Raw genomic sequence first — 22409 nt, 5'->3', positions numbered from 1 at the left:
CCCATTAGTCATGATCCTAAATAAACGGAGATAGGGTTTGTATTTAATGTGGGGAGGTCTATTTAGTAGCCATATCAGTGGGTCTAGTGGAAACTCAGTGTTTAATATAGATTCTATTTCTGTAATTATTTGTCTCCAATAGTTTTGAACTGTAGTACACCACCACCACATGTGTGCGGCATTACTGTTTACATGTCCACATCTCCAACATTTGTTGGATTGTGTGCGAAATAGTCTATGTAATTTCTGAGGGGTAAAGTACCATCTATGTAACAATTTGAAATTGATTTCCAAAATGGAGGAGGAAATGGAGGATTTCATGGTGGCCTGGAGTATGGATTGACCTGTCTGAGGTGTGATTATAACTCCGAGGTCTGTTTCCCATCTCTCCAAGTATGGGGGTAAATATCCTGGTGTTTTTTGGAGTAATAGTTTATATATTCTCGACAGGGTGTGTCTAAGTGGAGGAGCTTGGACGCATAAACTTTCAAAATTTGTCATTGGTCTAGTCATGTTGTTAGATTGTTTGTGCTTGAGTATGTAATTTCTCGTTTGTCTGTATGTAAACCAATTGACAAAACACTCATGACCCTCATCTATTAGTTCTGATTGTGTGCGTATGGTTTCATTTGCTACTATACAGTGAACTCCAAAGTCTCTGTTAACCCTATCTGTTATTGACATGTGAGAGTAAGGCCTCAGTGTATATTCTCTGTTCTCTATCAAAGATGTCAGGGGAGAAGGGATAGAGGAGATAAACAGTGATGTATTGATGGCCTTCTTCCATATTTGGAATGTTTCTTGTGTTATTGGGTTATCATATGTTGTAGTTTTGTGTGTATTCATATTACTCCAGCACATTCGACCAAGATGTGGTTTTTGTGTTATGAGATGTTCTAGGGGTACCCAACGTTTGTGGTGGTAGTGGATATTCCAATCCACAATCCGTTGTAGAAATATGGCCTGCCTATACAATTCAAGGTTTGGAACTCCCAGCCCTCCCTGGGATTTGGGGGATTGCATTGTTTGGCGATTGATTCTTGGGGGTTTCTTGTTCCAAATATAGTCACCAAATGCTTTTTGTATACTGTTTAAGTAGTTCGATGGGAGTGGGATAGGTAAAGTTTGTAGGTAGTAGAGTATTCTTGGGAATACATTCATCTTAATTACTTCTATGCGGCCTAACCAGGAAATTTGTTTAGATCTCCAAGATGATAAATCATTAATGATTGCATGTTTAATTGGGATGTAGTTTAGGGTATATATATCTGCAAGTGTTGGAGCGAGTTTAATTCCCAAATAATTTAATGCTGAGTGGCACCATGTGAATGTGGTGAGTTGTTTGATGGATCGTCTGTCAATGTCAGTCAGATTGATGTTCAGGATTTCTGACTTGCTCTTGTTTATGACGAAGTTAGAAAGTAGTCGAAATTTCTCAAACTCATTATTCAAGTGTGGTATGGACTCTTCTAGTTTTGTAAGGGAGAAGAGCATATCGTCAGCGAAAAGGGAGACCGTATATTTTTGAGGGCCTAGATTAATGCCGTGTATCTGCGGGTTGTGTCTAATGCTCGTAGCCAGCGTCTCTATTACACATGTGAATAAGAGGGGTGATAGGGGGCATCCCTGGCGCGTCCCGTTCATTATTCTAAAGGGATTGGATAAGCATCCATTGATCATTATTCGTGCACTGGGTTGGGAGTATAAAGAGAAGATCCTATTTAGTATTTGGGGGCCAAAACCGAAATGTGACAAAGTGGCTTTTAAAAAGTCCCAGGCAACACGATCAAAAGCCTTTTCGGCATCCGTTGATAAAAATATAGATGGTATATTATTTTTTTTAACATAATGAATTAAATGTAAGGCTCTGACCGTGTTGTCTTTTGCTTCACGACCTGGGATGAAGCCCACTTGATCCGGGTGTATGATGTCAGGTAAGATTTTGTTTAGTCTGTGGGCTATTATTTTAGCAAAGATTTTCATGTCTGCGTTTAATAACGAGATCGGGCGATAATTTGCGGGGAAAATTAATGATTTATTTGGCTTTGGTAATAATGTTATGTGGGCTTCTAAAGCGTTTGCTGAGAAGGCCTTAGAAGAGTCAATAGAATGGAAATAAGCTAATATATGTGGGGACAAGGTTTCTCGAAAAATCGAATAATATTTGTGGCTAAAACCGTCTGGGCCTGGTGCTTTTCCAGTCGGTAAATCTTTAATAACCTGATTTACTTCCTCAATTGTTAAGTCATTCTCTAAGTTATCTCTTTGCTCAGTCGTGATAGTGGGAAGATTCAGGTGTTGTAAGAAGTCATCTATTAGTTGCGATCGTGACCTTTGGTCGTTTGTATTTAATTGGGAGTCTGGTTTGATGTTGTAAAGTTTTTGGAAGAATGTTTTGAATGTATTAGCTATTGCATGTGTAGAGTATTGTGACCGTCCTTTCTCATCCACTATATGTAGAATATATTTTTTATGTGCTTTTTGTTTAAGATAGCGTGCTAGCAGACGTCCATATTTATTACGCCCCTCATAGTGTTTTTGGCGATTGTGCAAAGCCCTTCGTTTATGGTCTTTAGATAGGTGGGAGGCCAGTTTTTTCCTTTCTAGTGTTAGTTCTGTTAATATATCTCTGTCTGAGGGGAGTCTTTTGTACGCAGTCTCAAGTTGTTGAATTTTGAGTAAAAATGATTGAACTGATTCTCTTCTAGTTTTATTTATGTATGCCTTCATGGCCATCAATTCTCCTCGAACTACGCTTTTATGTGCCTCCCAGAGCATTTGCGGCGAAGTCTCCGCATTGTTATTAATTTGAAAGTATTCTGTGATTACTTTATCTATTTTTATAACATTTTTGGGGTCCGAAAGGATAGATTCATCTAATTTCCATATGAAGTTCTTTATGGGTTTAGAAGGCCAAGAAAAAGAACTAGTTAGTGCAGAATGGTCAGACCAAGTCATTGGGCATATTTTTGCTGATTTAAATAGGGATAAACCACCCACATCAGTAAACACATAATCTATCCTGGTGTATGTTGCATGTGGGTATGAGAAGAAGGAATAATCACGAAGTTGGGGGTGTAGTATTCTCCATACATCATGTGCTACTATGTTTCTGAAGTAGTGTTTAATTTTGTTCAGGTGGGAAGATGGGAATGAGGAGTGACCGGAAGAACAGTCAAGTTCGGGGTTCAATGCTATGTTAAAATCCCCACACATGATGAGTACCCCTTTCTGGTGATCTAGTAATAGGTTAGATAGTTTTCTAAGAAATGTTTGTTGATTTACGTTTGGTGCGTACACTGAGACAAGAGTTACCGGTCTGTTGTATAATAAGCCAACTAGGATGATGTATCTTCCTTCTTTGTCTTTTATGTTTTGTAATTCTATAAAGGGAATCCCTTTTTTAATTATAATGCCAACCCCTTGTTTTTTATGTTTGTTATGTGAGGCCCAGTAGCATGTGCCAAACACGCGAGCGAATGTTGTGGGCTCCCTCCCCTTTCTAAAATGTGTTTCCTGGAGAAACATAAAGTCAATCCCTTGGCTGCGACATTCCCTGAGTACTGCTGATCTCTTGTTCGGAATGTTGAGACCTTTGGCGTTCACTGAATACAGATGCAGGTCATTTGTATTTATGTGTTGAGCTTGGGATTTAGCCATGTTCGTAGTGAGCATTTAATCTAATGTACGTGGAGTGTAGATAATGCACGTGGGAGTGAAAGCTAATGTTTTGTTTGAGAACATCGGGTGGAACAGGGAGGTGTTTTATGGGTACAGGGAGGGGGGGAAAGAAAGAGAGAAAGTATAGATCAAAACATATTGTGTTTTGAGGGTGAGGTAGCATGTCTCTGTTTAGGTCACCGGCGTACTTGAAGCATTATACATTAGAGAGACACCATCTAACATTTTTACTTACTATCTGCTTCTATAGACTTTCAAAAAAAACAATCATGAACAAAGAGAGGAGAAAACATTACAAGAACATTGTCATATACCTGTTATATAAGTATTTTCTGCTTTGTCTTTGTCTGAATAGTGTGGGTGACATAATTTCTATATTTCAAGGTAGGGTGAGGTGCCCCTAATTGGTATTTAATAGGTCAACCATTCTCATTAGCGGTTATCTTGTCAACATAACAACAGACTAGACATTAGGTTAGGTCATTATTTAAGGTAAGGTCTGTGTCTAGCCATGGCCTATCATTGCTTTAAGAAGTTGCGGGCCATAATGATTTATCAAACATATTAGTTTATCGTATAGCCATGTATTATATTCGTCTTAATACCTGATGTATCTGTATACAGATTCTGTCATTACCCCCTAATAAGAATGCAGGAATCACTAACAGAGTTTTCTTGTGGAGCATAAGGTCATTATTTCAATAGATGTCAACAAAATGTAACAGAACATTACAACTATTTAACTATCAGTATAACCAACAATAGACATATTCATGTTAACTTTAAACAAAACGTTAAATATACTTATCAGTCCATAGGTATCATGATGGAGTTTCCATCTGCCTGGAAACAAAGAATTGAAGCCTCTATATGGTAGCATGGTGATAGTTCAGATAGTGTCTGTGGGCTGCTCAACCTTTTTTTTCTTGTATTGAACAGTAGACCATTGTGGTCTTTGAGGTAGAGGAGCAGCCTCTCTGCGTGATGTTGAAGCCTGTAGGTTGGGTTGTGGAAACTCCATGTTCAGACCCCTAGAAAATGTGTCCAAGTCATTGGAGTCTTTATAGATATGTGTTCTGCCTTCTTTCTGTACAATAAGACTAAAGGGAAACCCCCATCTGTACCTCACTTTTCTTTCTTGTAGACTTTGAGTGATGAAGCGGACTTCTTTTCTCTTTTCTATGGTTGTGGGGCTAATATCCTGGAAAATTTGGATACTGTAAGTTTGGAATTTAAGTTCTCGCTGTGTTCTAACGTGTTTCCAAATAGCTTCTTTATCTGAGTAGTTGGTAAACTTTATGATGATATCCCTGGGAGGTTTTGGTGGGGTTGGTATTGGTTTCAATGCCCGATGGGCCCTCTCCATTGAAGATTCTGAGAGTTTGAGATTTGGTATGATGTATTCAAATAATTGCAGTAAATATGAGGTCAGAGATTCCTTGGTGGCTTCTTCTGGCACTCCCCGGATCCTCAGGTTGCTCCTTCTATTTCGATTGTCCAAATCTTCCACCTTTAACTGCAGTGCCTGTATAACTGTTTCATGTCTTGTCAGTTGGTGGTCTACATCTGATACCATATTATTTAAAGTATCTTGTCCGTCTTCCAGATATTCCAGTCTGGACCCCATTTCATTGATATCCCTTCTCAGTGTGGACATCTCATTTTTAATAAAAGATTTTAATTCAGCAAGGTCCGATTTAGATGGGAGAAGTGAGATATTGGACTGTATCTGACTTAATTGGTCTATATGTGAACTTCGATTGTCTGGGTTGGAGTTTAGTTGTGAGGCGTCACTATTATTTAATGTCTGTGTGAGGTCTAGCCCCTCTGAATCTTGCTTTGAAAAAAAGGAGTTCATGGTGGCTGAAGTGGTTAGTTTCTTTTCCGGTTTGGTGTTTCTTCTGGAGGCCATTTAGATAGAAAGTGAATTTCAGCTTTTGAGTATCACCTTTGAGCCCCACTGCTACAATAAAGTACGAGTTGTAAGTGTATAACAAATACACTGGGTACTAGCACCTCTGTCCTGTATGTAATGATGTCCGTAGAGGAGCTGCAACCTTTTTGATTAGGAATCTCCTCTCGCCCTGCTGTTTGTAGGTTTTTTACTGCGTGTTATTTTGTTTAGTTGTTCTGGCAGTAACGCTTCTGGGTGTTAGAGGAAGAAAGGTCTCGGGCACTGTCCGGTTTGTAGAGTGTTAGGGACGTGTGTTACTGTATTAATATGTAGGGTTTGTAGCCTGCTGTGGTCTTATCACTTACCACGTGGAGTGGCGCGATGGCGGCGGTCTCTTGTGCAGTCACCCAATTCAACCAGATGATCTCTGCCGGTTTCCTTTTCACTGTAAGGGCTATTTAAGTCGCTATGGGATTCAGCCTACCATGCGACCTGTGTCCCAATCTTAGTCGTTCAGTGTCCTTCAGGAGCGTGGGGCGGCTCCGGCTGACTTCAGTAATATCCTATAGCCATTCAAAAATGCATTATCCGTTACTGATAAGGGCTCTTGTGGTTTGACCTTTCAGTCCAGTACAATTTTAGCGGTGTCTCTCAACTCAGAAATAGGTATATAAGCCGGTGACCTAAGGCATGTCACGGAGCTAGCTTAACATGCGGCCATGTTCCTGCATGGCTACGCTCCACCTCCCTGAATCACAAGATGTAAAAGCATGTATTATAATGGTGTTCGCCTCAGTCTGTATGGCAAAATATACAACATGCAACTGAAGCCGAAATTGCAGTTCCCTATCGGCGCAAAGCAATGATAAATAAGAAACTGGGCGTATTTGTAGGTCGGGCTGTTAAATTACGTCTATTACTAATGTAAAGTGTAGCACTCAGGAGCGCGCCTATGTGCATAGGCGAATGCACGCTGAGTGCGAAGAAGTTTCTTTCAGATTTGCGCAATTATAGGCGCAGAGTGCTTTGATGAATATGACGATCAGTTTGTATGAGCTATTTTGGACGGAATTAAAGGAGAATGGCTTTGATAAATCTAGCCTTAGTGTGCACATGCCTGAACCACTACATGACATGAAACAGTGCTGCCATCTAGTGTTCTTGCTAAATGTATAACATTGTTGCAAAACTGCTGCCATATAGTACTGAAGACACGTGCACGCTCCTGAACTAACCTTCCTGCTTTTCAACGACGGATAACAAATAAAGAAAATCTTATAATAGAAGTAAATTGGAAAGTTGTTTAAAATTGAATGTTCTATACAAATCATGAAATCATTTTTTGGGTTTCTAATCCCTTTAACTCTACTTCACAAGTGAGGTCACTCTGTCACCACCATGTACTGGATACCTTTCCCTAATTCATGATTAGGGTTCCCAGTATTTAACTAGACAGTCCAGTAAATCAACTGCCAGGCAAATAAAAAAATAATATATATATATATATATATATATATATATATATATAAAAATGACAAATTGATAGGGTCTTAACTGAGGACCAATGTGGGTAATATATAGGGGATTCAGGACCACTGTTCTGATCTGAGGGCTGATTTGGGTAATATGGTTGATAGGGGATTCAGGACCATGGATCTGATCTGAGGGCTGATATGGATAATATAGTTGATAGTGTATTCAGGACCATGGATCTGATCTGAGGTCTAATATGGGCCATATAGTTGATAGGGGATTCAGGACCACTGTTCTGATCTGAGGGCTGATGTGGGTAATATAGTTGATAGTGTATTCAGGACCATGGATCTGATCTGAGGGCTGATGTGGGTAATATAGTTTATGGTGTATTCAGGACCATGGATCTGATCTAAAGGTCTGATATGGGTCAAATAGCTGATAGGGGATTCAGGACCATGGATCTGATCTAAAGTCTGATATGGGCCATATAGTCGATAGGGGATTCAGGACCACTGTTCTGAGCTGAGGTCTGATGTGGGTAATATAGTTGATAGGGGATTCAGGACCACTGTTCTGAGCTGAGGTCTGATGTGGGTAATATAGTTGATAGGGGATTCAGGACCATGGATCTGATCTGAGGGCTGATGTGGGTAATATAGTTGATAGGGGATTCAGGACCACTGTTCTGATCTGAGGGCCGATATGGGCCATATAGTTGATAGGGGATTCAGGAGCATGGATCTGATCTGAGGTCTGATATGGGTCATATAGTCGATAGGGGATTCAGGACCACTGTTCTGATCTGAGGGCTGATGTGGGTAATATAGTTGATAGGGGATTCAGGACCATGGATCGGATCTGAGGGCTGATGTGGGTAATATGGTTGATTGGGGATTCAAGACCACTGTTCTGATTTGAACATTTAAAGAAAAATCTGCCCCAGATATAGGCTGGCAATAAATTGAGTTATAGCAACAACTTAGTGTAATTTTTTTTTTTATCAAAGTAATTTTGGACTATTTTTTTCTTAAAGGGGAAGGAAAACTAAATTTTTTTCTTTCATGATTTAGATAGAGCAGGTGATTTTAAACAACTTTCTAATTACTTCTTTTATCAAATTGCCTTTGTTCTTTTGGTATCTTTTGTTGAAAAGCAAGTATGTATGCTTAGGATCCGGCCCATTTCTGGAGCACTATATAGCAGCAGTTTTGCAAAAATAATTTCCATTTGCAAGAGCACTAGATGGCCGTACTATATCCTGCCACGTGGTGTTTCAGATGCCTACCTAGGTATCTCTTCAACACAGAATATCTTGGAAACAAAGCAAATTTGATGATAGACGTAAATTGCAAACTTTTTTTAAAATGGTAAATCCCTTTAAACACCTAAAGGTTCTGAATTGTACCTCTACAATATATGAATGAGGTGAGAAAGGCCACACCTTACCCCAGACTTGACGGATTTATGTCCTCAGCGATGCAGCAACACAACATTCTTGGGAGAGCACAGACGTAAACTAACTTAGAAGAAAATATGAATATCCTATTTTGAGCTTAAAAAATACCTATTGTAGTTATAGACCAAGTGAACGGTGTTTACATTTGAATCATACATTACTCTACAATCAGACGGAACAGGATGCTATTTGCATGAGTCTGTACAGATTAACCCTTTCACCAGTAGAATAGTCCTGGGATATACATAATATATCCGTGTATAAACTAGAACTGCACAATCATAAGCTTTATGAACTGACTTTCCCATGATGGACAGAAAAATGGAGAATTTTTATATGGGTTAATCGGCATATTAACGGCTGCATGTGAGACCTTTTTTTATATTAATGCAATTACAATCAACAATTTTCATTGTTTTCTGCTACCCTTTTTTTTTTTTATTGGTTTGGTGAAAATGGTCCTATATTTAAAGGAACTGTAAACACCTTGAGATTTTTGTATAAGATATTTAGGTATGCAAAGTGAAACCATTTTGCAATATATTTTAAGTTTATTTTGCTCCTTTTTATATAATTTAGCTTTGAAAATTGATCAATTTCTAATTTTCAGAACTTGAAATGAACACTGCTGATTTCCCGAGACCAAAACTCCTACATTTTTGTCCCTAATTGGCTTTATGAGATAACATCTGCAAAGCAATTTGCTTTATACTAACTTTATGACTGTGGATAGCCTTGTTGTCTGTGAACTAAAGCCCAGATTGGCTACTTCAAATAAGGCAAATAGTGAGTGGCTGTTGAGAAAAAGGTCCAGGAAAAGGATGTTAATTTGTTTTAAACTTGGGAGTGCAATATGGATTAAAGAGCAAGAAATTAACAACAAATAGCACTGCTATTCCCCTAAATGTGAACAGCGAGTTGTGGCGCTGAAAGACCTCAGTCTGCCCTTAAAGGGAGAGTCTACAAAAAAGCTAGATAATCCCTTTATTACCTATTCCCTAGTTTTGCATAACCAACACAGTTATATTAATATACTTTTTACCTCTGTGATTACCTTGTATCTAAGCCTCTGCAAATTGCCCCCTTATTTCAGTTCTTTTGACAGACATCCATTTTAACCAATCAGAGCTGGCTCACCTGAACTCCATGTGTGTGAGCACAGTGTTATCTATACGACACACATGAACTAACACCCTCTAGTGGTAAAAAACTGTCAAAATGCCCTTAGAGAAGAGGCGGCCTTCAAGGGCTTAGAAATTAGTATATGAACCTCCTAGGTTTAGCTTTCAACTAAGAATATCAAGAAAACAAAGCAAAATTGGTGATAAAAGTAAATTGGAACATAGTTTAAAATTACATTCTCTGTGGCCTATCTATCAAGCTCCATACGGAGCTTGAGGGCCCGTGTTTCTGGCGAGCCTGTAGGCTCGCCAGAAACACCAGTTATGAAGCAGCGGTCTAAAGACCACTGCTCCATAACCCTGTCCCCCTGCTCTGAGGCGGACAGGAATCGCCACAATTCAACCCGATCGAGTACGATTGGGTTGATTGACACCCCCCTGCTGGCGGCTGATTGGCCGCGAGTCTGCAGGGGGCGGCGTTACACCGGCAGCTCTTGTGAGCTGCTGGTGCAATGCTGAATACAGAGAGCGTATTGCTCTCCGCATTCAGCGATGTCTGTCGGACCTGATCCGCACTATCGAATCAGGTCCGACAGACATTTCATAAATAGGCCTCTCTATCTGTATCATGAAAGTTTATTTTGGACTAGACTGTCCCTTTAACAGCACAATTGGGTGCTGCAGCCATGGTGAGTACCCTGAGACTTGGGACTTTGGATCTGGGGATAATAGTCTTCTATTATCGATACACACAAGGAAGCGCCTCTCTTTTTGTCTTTTAGATGTCGTGTTGATTTGACTACTCTAAAGTGGGCTATTTGGGGGAGAGCTGCAACACCTTGTACATGGACTTATTTATATTTACTTATATATTGTGTTTATTTATACATTTGTTATTTTATTTTCACTTATTTGGTGTATTAACATACTGTTTGGCACCCGCTTTCCTTTTAGCACCATAGGTGCTTAGAGAGTTGTACCAATATACACCTAAATGTATGGCCTTAAAATTTAGTTAGAAATTACTACAGATTCCAGTGTTCTCCACAGAAAATATTGCCAGCAGGATGGCATTATGAAGTAGCCGGGTGGGGGCAGTGTAATATTTTCTAATATTATATCATTTTCTGCTATGAAAGGCCGATATTAATTGCATAATTTAACATAAATGTATTTAATGATATTTTGTTCAATAAAAAAATAACATTTTTAATATTAGCTAAATTTTGGTTAATATTGACTAAATTTGTAGCCAGGTGGTCGGTAAAATCAGGCGGGTGCTGCACTCGCTAAAAAGGTTCTGGGGAGATCACTGGATTCTTATAAAGACAGCGACAAAAAGATACACACTGTGTGCAGCAACAACGTTGTATAAAAGAAATATCCTTTTAGTAATCATATAAACGTGTCCTATTTGGACTGTTAATCACAATACCTTTTTCCTTTAAAAAGTTGGAAATAAAAATGTTCTTAGTCCTTGATGATTGCAGCTGTATCTATGGGTATTCCAATCCCAAAAAGGTAATTCTGAAACAAACAAAAAAAAAGCAACTTTCCCAAAGACTGTCCCTCGATGGCCACCGTACTCAAAACTGAGCCCAATCTTTGCTGAGCGGCACTGACTCGCAACCGGAGAAGGACACGAATAGGAGTTATTACGGCAACATTGGTGAATAGACTATACCGTTACCATTTGGTGCAAATGTTTTTATACTATGGAAGTGCACACTGTTTGGTGTGTCACAGCAATAAAATATTATAAATTAAATTAAAAATTATTCTTGAGTGGTGAGTTGCGTTTCTCTTTCATTTGTTTGTTTTAGAATTACACAATCGGGAGATGAACTACTCAGATAATGGTTTTGTGTTATTTTTAGAGAAGTTAACAATTTGAAGTTCAGTGGTGTTAAAAAGCAAAAGCATTTTGTGATTATGATCACTGGAGAAACACACAATAGCGGCCAACATTCAAAAATCATTATCTACTGAACACAAACACAAGATTTTGGTTAACTCTATAATTGTATAGATCGCTCTGTACATTTTTATACTGCTTTATGGTAGGAGCTTTATAATGTACATTACAGAAAAAGATTACTGTCAGAGATCCCAGTACCTGTTCTGAATATGAAAACTGGCTTTGCTCATACATTTTCTGTTGATCTGTGATCCAAGTTGGCATTGTTTGAGAATGTTATTTTGGCTTAATATCATTTAAGAAGTCGGCTATTTATACTGGAACAGATGCTTTATGTTCTGGTGTTATCATATTTTGTTTTGCTATTAAAGGGATATAAAACCCATTTTTTTTCTTTCATGATATGGAAAGAGAATGGAGTTTTAAGCAACTTTCTAATTTACTCCTATTATCAATTTTTCTTCATTCTCTTGGTATGCTTGAATGAACACATAGGTGAGCCAATGACAATCGGTATATGCTGATAACCTGATAAGAATTAATTGTATTAAAAAGCTGTTGGAGGAACACCATTTTAAATGGACTGGGCTCTCTCTACTGCCCCCCAACTGAGAGGTTGATCTCTGCTGCTGCTTTTTGTTTGCATAGCTTTTCTATACCCAAAACTGCAGTACTGATATTTTACACAGTATTTTGCCCAGCATACAGTGTTGGTGTAATACTTACATCCAACACAGTGGTGCATGCTGTTTTCCCCACTGTCAGCTTAGACAGCAGAATCTGCACCAGGGGGCAGTAGGAATCTTCCTTCATATAGTAAGAAAACACTGATTGTGCTCCCTTACTAAATGAAGGCAGATTGCAGATCATACAGAGAGTGACACTCTCTGTAACAATGATTGCTGGTGTCGTGGTGAATCAGCCCAGTGAGGTGGGTGGAGGGAGTGGTTGGGTTCACTATGTTACAGAAAAAAAAAAACATTACAGCTGGGGAGAGGGAGGATGGGGTCCTAAATCTGCAGAAAAGATGGGCTGGAGGGGGACCCTACACTACAGAAAAAGAACCAATCTTGGAGGGGGTCCACAAAACTTTAGAAAATAAAATTCATAAATAAAAAAACATAAACAAAAACAAAACATAATTGGTTACTAGCAGACTAGCTGTTTGAGAGGGATCAGGGAGGTTGTGTGGGTGAGGCGGGTTCCCTACATTACAGAAATGTAATATATATATATATATATTTATATATATATAAACACATCTCTAAACTGCATACTGGCAGACCGTTGCCAGTACGTAAGATGGTAGTGACTAATGGGGGATGAGGGAGGGAAAAGAGCTGTTAGGGAGGGATCAGGTTGGTATCAGGGGGTTGGAGGGTAATCTCTACACTACAGCTAAAATTAACCTTACAAACTACTCAATTAACCCCTTCACTGCCGGGAATTTCAGAAGAGTGGTGCGCAGCTGCAATTAGGGGCCTTCTAATTGCCAAAAACAATGACAAAGACATGCATGTCTGCTATTTCTGAACAAAGGGGACCACAGAGAAGCTTTTGCAATAATTTGTCTTATGACTGCTGTAGTTCTGTGTAAATAATTTCAGTGAGAAACACAAAATTGTAAAAAAAAAAAATTAAAAAATATTCAAAACCTCTCTGCTCCTGTGAAATATTCTAAAATCATTCTCCAGCACTGTGAGATTCCTAGTGAGATTTTCAAAAGGCAGATTTTGCTTTACTTCTCCAAGGGGGGTTCCCTGCATTTCTGTTTGTGAAGGAGAGACAAGCCCAGTGCAATATAGCACTACATGACATGACAGTTCTGCTGCATTTACACTTTGTGCTTTTTATTTTGTATTTTTTTTTGTACAGCAGTGTATTTAGGATTCTGATTTTTTTAAGTTCTGATTATGCCTTCACAGTTTATGTGTAACTTTAACATATTAGGCTCATACTTTGTATATGTAAGTGTATCTTTTACAAATTAGATTGCACTTTGCTTGTCACTAACATTTTCAGTTTCCCAGAGAGCTTCATTACTTTCTATGGGCCAGATAATCCAATATTCTCTAGTTTGGAGAGAGATTCTAGTGCTGACTTCACAGGGGCAGAACTCATTGAATTTTTTAAGAAAAGGGGAGGAACCTGGAAATCCCAGAGAGATGAGAGATGCCTTCCATAGAAAGCAATGAAGCTCTCTGGGATACAAAATTTCACATGGAAGAGAGAAGGTAACTGGAGAACCCCTGGGGCTGATATAAAGGCTCTGATTACATACAATTAAACTGAAATATTTTCGCTATAATTTCACTTACTTTTAGTCTATATTTTAGTAAATATTACTTTTCTATTTTTTAAAATAAGTGTATTGTGAAATTTGAGCTAACTTTACCTGCATACAGCTAGCGGGACAAATTAGTGAGACCAGCTTGTTTAAAATGCTTACAAAATTTCACAAGACTTGTAAAAGAGCTTCAGATATATCCTCAGAACTCCCCTGTTCAGCACAGGGAACTGCCCTGTCCCTCCCACTTTGTGAAACTGTCCATTTACAATGGAGAAAATACAAAGTGCAATGTAATTTCTAAAAGATACACATAAATATACAAGTATGATCCTAAGTTATTAAAGAAACTTTCAAAACCTAATCAGATTGTGTAAAACTACTGCTGCTAGATCAAAATTTAAATGTATTAAGATACAAATGAGAAAGTGCAAAGCTTAAATGCAATAATACTGAAAGGACCCAATATGAAAAGTATAATAATATAAAATACAAAGCACAAAGTGTAAGTGTAACAAAACTCTCATATCATGCAGTGCTGTATTGCACTGGGCTTGTCTCTGCTTCACTTACATGAATGAGAGAGATCTCGCAGTGCTGGAGAGTTCCACCCTTTTTCTTTTGAAAATGTAGTGAATTCAGCCTTTGTGAAGTCTGAACCACAATTTATCTCCAAGCTGGAGAATCTTTTAATATCAGAGCCACAGTGTTCTCCCCAGGATTTTTTTAGCAGGCGCACCACCCGGCTGATTTTACTGACAACCCGGCTAAAATCTTAGCCAATATTAACCTAAAATTAGCCAGTATTAAAAATGTTCAATTTGCATTGAACAAATTAACATTGAATACATTTTTAATTATGCAATTAATTTGTGCTTTGGATAGCTGAAAATTATCTAATATTAGAAAATATTTCATTGCCCCACCCGGCTACTTCTTAATGCCACCCAGCCTGCAAAATTTTCTCTTAAGAGCACTGAAATAGAGAAACAGATAGATGGGTAGGGAGAGAGAGAGGGGAGAGAAGAGAGGTGAGAAAAGAGAGGAGAGAAAAGAGAGGAGAGAGAAGAAAGGAGAGAAGAGAGGCGAGAAGAGAGAGATAGAGATTTATAACCTTTTTCAAGCATCTTTTTTACCTGAATACTTCACCAACAACGTCAAGACCCCCTGGACATACTTATATGTAAATATTTGATCACCTGCAAAATACAAGAGACCATAAATATATGTATTAAAAGTATAATAATTTATTCTTGATGATTAACCCACTCAGACCCAATCCACTTATTACCAAGCTACATCTCAAATGATTTTCAGGGTTTGGGGTAGAAAAATCATACAAAGCCATAAATGTGTGGTGTTCAAAAATCTCATATATCATCATGATTAATATGATTATTATTGAACCTACCTAGGATACTATAACTTTTTCATTATGGAAAAGATACACACACTATAGGCTTCTGTACAATACAGGTACATTTTACCAAATCCGGAATTCTAAAATCCAAACTTTTTAATTAATAGTTAAAAAAAAAAATCAAATGTAGTAATTTCCCTGCCTGTAAGTCACAAAAGTATTAAAATGATATAAAACTAACTTTAGCTTTCAACATGTACAAGTTGTATTATAACACTTATACATTGCCTAAATTACATAAGATGTTTTTCACTTGGTTCCATCCCCTCTCCCAACTGTCCCATTCTAAAGATGCAAATGTCCCAAAAGCCAAACCTTTACCGGTCCCAAGCAGTTTGGATAAAGGGTTTTCTACCTGTACAAACAAGAAGTTAGTTGTATGATTGCCACCACTATCATAAAATCTTTTTTGTGAAACTTGCTAAAAATTGCATGTAAATTATATAATTTTCACTATAATGTCCCCTTAAAGGGAGAGTGTACACCAAAAAATGTCATTTAAAAAGATAGATAATCCCTTTATTACACATTCCCCGTTTTTGCATAACCAACACAGTTATATTAATATGCTTTTTACCTCTGTGATTACCTTGTATCTAAGCCTTTGCAGACAGCCTCCTTATCTAAGAGCCTTTGACAGACATGCAGTGTAGTCAATCAGTGAAGACTCCTAAATAATTTCACGGGAGTGAGCACAATGTTATCTATATAACACATGTGAACTAGCACAGTCTAACTGTGAAAAACTTTCAAAATGCTCTGAGCTAGGAGGTGGTTTTCAACTGTTTAGAAATCAGTTTGAGCCTAGCTAGGTTTAGCTTTTCAAAAATACCACCAAGGTAACAAAGCAAATTTGATGATAAAAGTAAATTGGAAAGTTGTTTAAAATTGCCTGCCCTATCTGAATCATGAACGTTTAGTTTAGACTTTACTGTCCCTTTAACCTATATATATATATTGTCATTATTCTCTTTATAGTAATGTACTGTGTGTGTATGTATATATATATATACAGTACATTAGTATAAATAGAATAATGGCAATATATATATATATACATAGTAATTAATCTGACCATTTGGCATTACATTATATAAACTATCAATTAAGCTTTATACGCATGGTTGTTTAATCTAACAAAATGTATTTATATACCAACACTACAGATTTTACACCTCAGAACACAGATCAGATCCTATGATTATACCATTTGATATAAATGTGCTCTATATGGACATGCTGATGGTTATCTCCAGGCACAGGCGTCCTGCCAATGAGCATGCGCAGGCCCGCAGGCAGGCATTGTTCCTTGACGTCACTCGGGCCCGCCCCCATCAGCCTGGCGCTGCTCTGTAACTCGCCTTTGTTATTCCGAGCTCCCCGGCTGACACGGGCTACGCGCAAATCCCGGAGTGGAGTATCCAATCCGAAACCCTGGCTCTAGTTCTCAAACACCTCACGCTACAAATGATACCTCTTGCAGCCTAGACTAGCAGGGAGAATTACACGGGTAATTAATGTAGAGTTGTTTGCACCTGCTGGGTATGCAGGTATCTCTCTACCGGAAATGTAAACAGACTACTTTTTCCTCAATAGGATTCTCTTTGCCCTTAATCCAAATAGAGATATGATATATATGAGTGCATATTTTGTAGCCTGTAATATCAATAATAATTAAAACAAACAAATGAATATACATTTTACAATGAAACACCAACATTTGCCATCTATGTATACAGTATGTGTTTGTGTGTATAGATAATTGATATAGATAGATGATAAATACATAGATGGATTAGATTAATAGATGAGATAGATATAGATAGATACAGATAGATTATATATATATAGAGAGAGAGAGAGAGAGAGAGAGAGAGAGAGAGAGAGAGAGAGATAGATATATAGATATAGATATAGAGATTAGATGATAAATTACATAGATATATGATAGATTAGATTGATTAGATAGATGATAGATTACATATATATGATTGATTGATTGATAGATGATACATTACATATATATATATGATAGATAGATAGATGATACATTACATATATATATATGATAGATAGATAGATGATACATTACATATATATATATGATAGATAGATAGATGATACATTACATATATATATATATATATATATATATATATATATATATATATATGATAGATAGATAGATGAGATAGATAGATAGATGATGATACATTACATAGATATATGATAGATAGATAGATGAGATAGATTAGATAGATGATAAATTACATAGATAGATAGATATATAGATTAAATAGATGATACATTACATAGATATATGATAGATTAGATTGATTAGATATACATATATATGATTGATTGATTGATAGATAGATAGATGATACATTACATATATATATATATGATAGATAGATAGATAGATAGATGATGATAAATTACATAGATATATGATAGATATATAGATTAAATAGATGATACATTACATAGATATATGATAGATATATAGATAAATAGATAGGTATATGAGATAGATAAATTGATTACATAGATATATGATAGATATATAGATAAATAGATAGGTATCGGTATAGATAGATGACACAGTGTTGAGTAGATAGCCATACATTGCACAGTACCCAGGTATATACATATGCACAGTAAATTAAGAAGCCATAATTAAAGTGTTAGGGCCCTGCACATTTTGCTACATATAAATCCTATATGCAAGCAGCTGCATCTTGCATATGCTATTTTAAGTGACAGCTGCAATAGGTTCCTTCTGCATATATTGCATGATGTATATTTATTTTCAGTGCAGCTGGGGCCCTCGTGCTTTGAATGCAGCTGTTGCATTTGCCAGTGCATTTTTAAGCTGTCCTTCTATTAAGCTTTCTGTGTCTTACACCTTTTAATAATAGATATAAAATATGTTTCCCAAAGCCCTTTATTGGAGAGATCTGCAGCAGCTTGGCTGTGAGTATTATCCCCTCGTATTATTTATTTCATGTTTGTTTTTAATTGCTTTTTCTAATTGCCTCATCTGACAGTCCCCCCTTTGGAAGCAGCAGGCATAGAGCTCGGCTCCTCTGGCAAATTCTCATCAAATATTGATTTCTTGCTAGACGTTTATACCTCTGCTCTCCTCCCATGAAGAGGAAATGGGGAGCTGTTTGCAAGTCCCTTGGCTGGTAACACAAGAGTAGCATGGAGGTGACATGCTGTATATTAATGCATAGGAGAGGGGGATATATAATCATTCCTGTTGCTAGTAAACACACTGACACTTACCCTTTTATTACCAGGAAGGTGAGCAAATGCTGGAATGTTTCACCTGTCTCTTAAAGGGACATTCAACTGAAAATGTAATCCACCAATAAAACGTTTAATCTCTTAAAGGGACATTCAATTTAAAATGTAATCTACCTATAAAATGTTTAGTCTCTTAAAGGGACATTCAACTTAAAATGTAATCCACCTATAAAACGTTTAGTCTCTTAAAGGGACATTTAACTTAAAATGTAATCCACCTATAAAACGTTTAGTCTCTTAAAGGGACATTCAACTGAAAATGTAATCCACCTATAAAATGTTTAGTCTCTTAAAGGGACATTCAACTGAAAATGTAATCCACCTACCTATAAAACGTTTAGTCTCTTAAAGGGACATTCAACTGAAAATGTAATCCACCTATAAAACGTTTAGTCTCTTAAAGGGACATTCAACTTAAAATGTAATCTACCTATAAAATGTTTAGTCTCTTAAAGGGACATTCAACTTAAAATGTAATCCCCCTATAAAACAATGTATTTCGGAAAAAGTCTGCTCTTGCTGTAAAATAACTATGAAATTTGTGCTTGCTTCAACCCCTTCTAGAGAGACGAGTTCAGACTACCAGTGGAGGACTGGCAAATTATGGCCCAGGAGGCAAGATCAGTGGCCTAGTTAAAACAACCCACCCTTTTATTACCAGGAAGGTGAGCAAATGCTGGAATGTTTCACCTGTCTCTTAAAGGGACATTCAACTGAAAATGTAATCCACCAATAAAACGTTTAATCTCTTAAAGGGACATTCAATTTAAAATGTAATCTACCTATAAAATGTTTAGTCTCTTAAAGGGACATTCAACTTAAAATGTAATCCACCTATAAAACGTTTAGTCTCTTAAAGGGACATTTAACTTAAAATGTAATCCACCTATAAAACGTTTAGTCTCTTAAAGGGACATTCAACTGAAAATGTAATCCACCTATAAAATGTTTAGTCTCTTAAAGGGACATTCAACTGAAAATGTAATCCACCTACCTATAAAACGTTTAGTCTCTTAAAGGGACATTCAACTGAAAATGTAATCCACCTATAAAACGTTTAGTCTCTTAAAGGGACATTCAACTTAAAATGTAATCTACCTATAAAATGTTTAGTCTCTTAAAGGGACATTCAACTTAAAATGTAATCCCCCTATAAAACAATGTATTTCGGAAAAAGTCTGCTCTTGCTGTAAAATAACTATGAAATTTGTGCTTGCTTCAACCCCTTCTAGAGAGACTGGAGTTCAGACTACCAGTGGAGGACTGGCAAATTATGGCCCAGGAGGCAAGATCAGTGGCCTAGTTAAAACAACCCACCCACCCCTTTTTAACATGTTATATTTATTATTATTAATAATAATATTATATATATATATACTGTATAAAAGCTATAGCTGTTTCAAAAGTGTATTTAAGTATGCACCGTGCACCAGCATTTTAAACACAAGTCTTGCTCGGAGAGCCTAAGGTGGTTGTACCATCTGGTAATGACTCAATTTGTTAATTGCTGACATGATACACACCCCACTGATGATCTGAGCAGCTGCATTATTTAAAATGTAGGTGCAGTAAAAATATCTAGCTATGCTTCACATGCACGTGCAGAGAATAATGTTAACACTAAAACAGTGATTACTCTTAATAGAAGCATTTTTGACAATACATGTATATTGAAAATATGTTTCTTTTCAAAGATGCAATAAATCTATGTGCATTTATATTTTGACTGGAATGTCCCTTTAAAGGGACACTGAACCCAAATTTTTTCTTTTGTGATTCAGATAGAGCATGCAATTTTACACAACTTTCCAATTTAATCCTATTATCAAATATTCTTTGTTCTCTTGCTATCTTTATTTGAAAAAGAAGGCATCTGAGCTAAGGAGCCAGCTAATTTTTGGTTCAGACCCTGGACAGAACTTGTTTATTTGTGGATGAATTTATCCATCAATCAGCAAGAACAACCCAGGTTGTTCACAACAAATGGTCCGACAGCTAAACTTACATTATTGCTTTTCAAATAAAGATACCACGAGAATTAAGAAAATTTCATAATAGGAGTAAATTAGAAAGTTGCTTAACATTGCATGCTCTATCTGAATCACGGAAGAAAAAATTTGGGTTCAGTGTCCCTTTAAGAGCTTTTGGTTCTGCACCTGGGTAGTGCTTGCTGATTGGTGATTAAATGTAGCCACCAATCAGCAAGTGCTACTTAGGTGCTGAATAAAAAATGGGCCGTCTATTAAGCTTACATTCCAGCCTTTTCAAATAAAGATACCAAGAGAACAACGAAAAAATGATAATAGGAGTAAATTAGAAAGTTGATTAAAATTGCATACTCTATCTGAATCATGAAAGTTTAATGTTGACTAAACTATCCCTTTAATAGCTCTAACATATAACAACTGCAAAACAATGCATATTAAACTAAGTTTAAGACCGTGACTAGCCTTTTCTGCAGACTCAAGCTTGGATTGGCTTCTCCAATCAAGGCAAATGGCGGGTGGAATTTGGGTATTGAAAAACAAATCCAGCAAACAAAATATTTATACTTGGCTGATATGTTATTCAATAACAACACCACATAGATATCTTGTATTTTACAAGGTGTTTACTCACCCTTTAAAAGGACAGTAAGCACCTTGTAATTACAAGTCACTTTTCTTGTCTTGTTATGATAATAACATATCAGCCAAGTCTAAACATTTATAAAACAATTTAACATCTTGTCTGCCCCAATTAAAATTGTACTATGTATTTAAAATATGTTGACATTAAAGGGATAGTGTACCCTAGACCCCCCCCCTTTTAACTTTTCCCAATTATTAATTTTCCCTGCTGGTTTACAAATGGATCCTTTACCTTAATATCAGCATTTACAATAGTTGTTTTTACCTGTGGTATTCCTACCTAGACAGAAAGTTTATATACTTAAACAAATTACACTTATAGTGGGAGGTAAGAGAAATAAGTAATACAATGTTAATTTTAAATTATTCTCTTTAAAGGGACACTAAACCCAAATTTTTTCGTTAGAATACCAAGAGAAAAAAGCAAATTTGATAATAAAAGTAAATTGTAAAGTTGATTAAAATTAAAAGTCCTATCTAAATAATGAAAGTTTAATTTATACTAGACTGTCCCTTTAAAGGGAGATAAAAAAAATTTCCCCATGATTCAGGTAGAGAACACAATTTTAAACAACATTCCAATTTACTTCTATTATCTAATTTGCTTCATTTTTTTAGATATAATCTGTTAAAGAAATAGCAATGCACATGGGTGAGCCAATCACATGAGGCATCTATGTGCAGCCACCAATCAGCAACTACTGAGCCTATCTAGATGCTTTTCAGCAAAGAATATCAAGAGAACGAAGCAAATTATATAATAGAAGTAAATTAGAAAGGTGTTTAAAATTGCACGCTCTTTCTAAATCATAAAAGAAAAAAATGTAGGTTTTATGTCCCTTTAAGTACTAGGCTTTAGTATACAGACAGAGTTAATATAAATAAGCATGTTTATGTACAGAAAGTGATCAAATAAAGAGATTTTATTTCCTTGCAAGCTCAACCAATTGTAATGGTATTTTGCATCCAAAAAATAAACTTAAAGGGACACTGAACCCAAATTTTTTTCTTTCGTGATCCAGATAGATCATGCAATTTTAAGCAACTTTGTAATTCACTCCTATTATCAATTTTTCTTCATTCTCTTGCTATCTTTATTTGAAAAAGAAGGCATCTTAGCTTTTTTTTGGGTTCAGAACTCTGGATAGCACTTTTTTATTGGTCGATTAATTTATCCACCAATCAGCAAGGACAACCCAGTTTGTTCACCAAAA

The sequence above is a fragment of the Bombina bombina genome, chromosome 9 (assembly GCF_027579735.1).
Source record: "Bombina bombina isolate aBomBom1 chromosome 9, aBomBom1.pri, whole genome shotgun sequence".
NCBI classification, from domain to species: Eukaryota; Metazoa; Chordata; class Amphibia; order Anura; family Bombinatoridae; genus Bombina; species Bombina bombina.
This window is presented reverse-complemented; position numbering follows the sequence as displayed.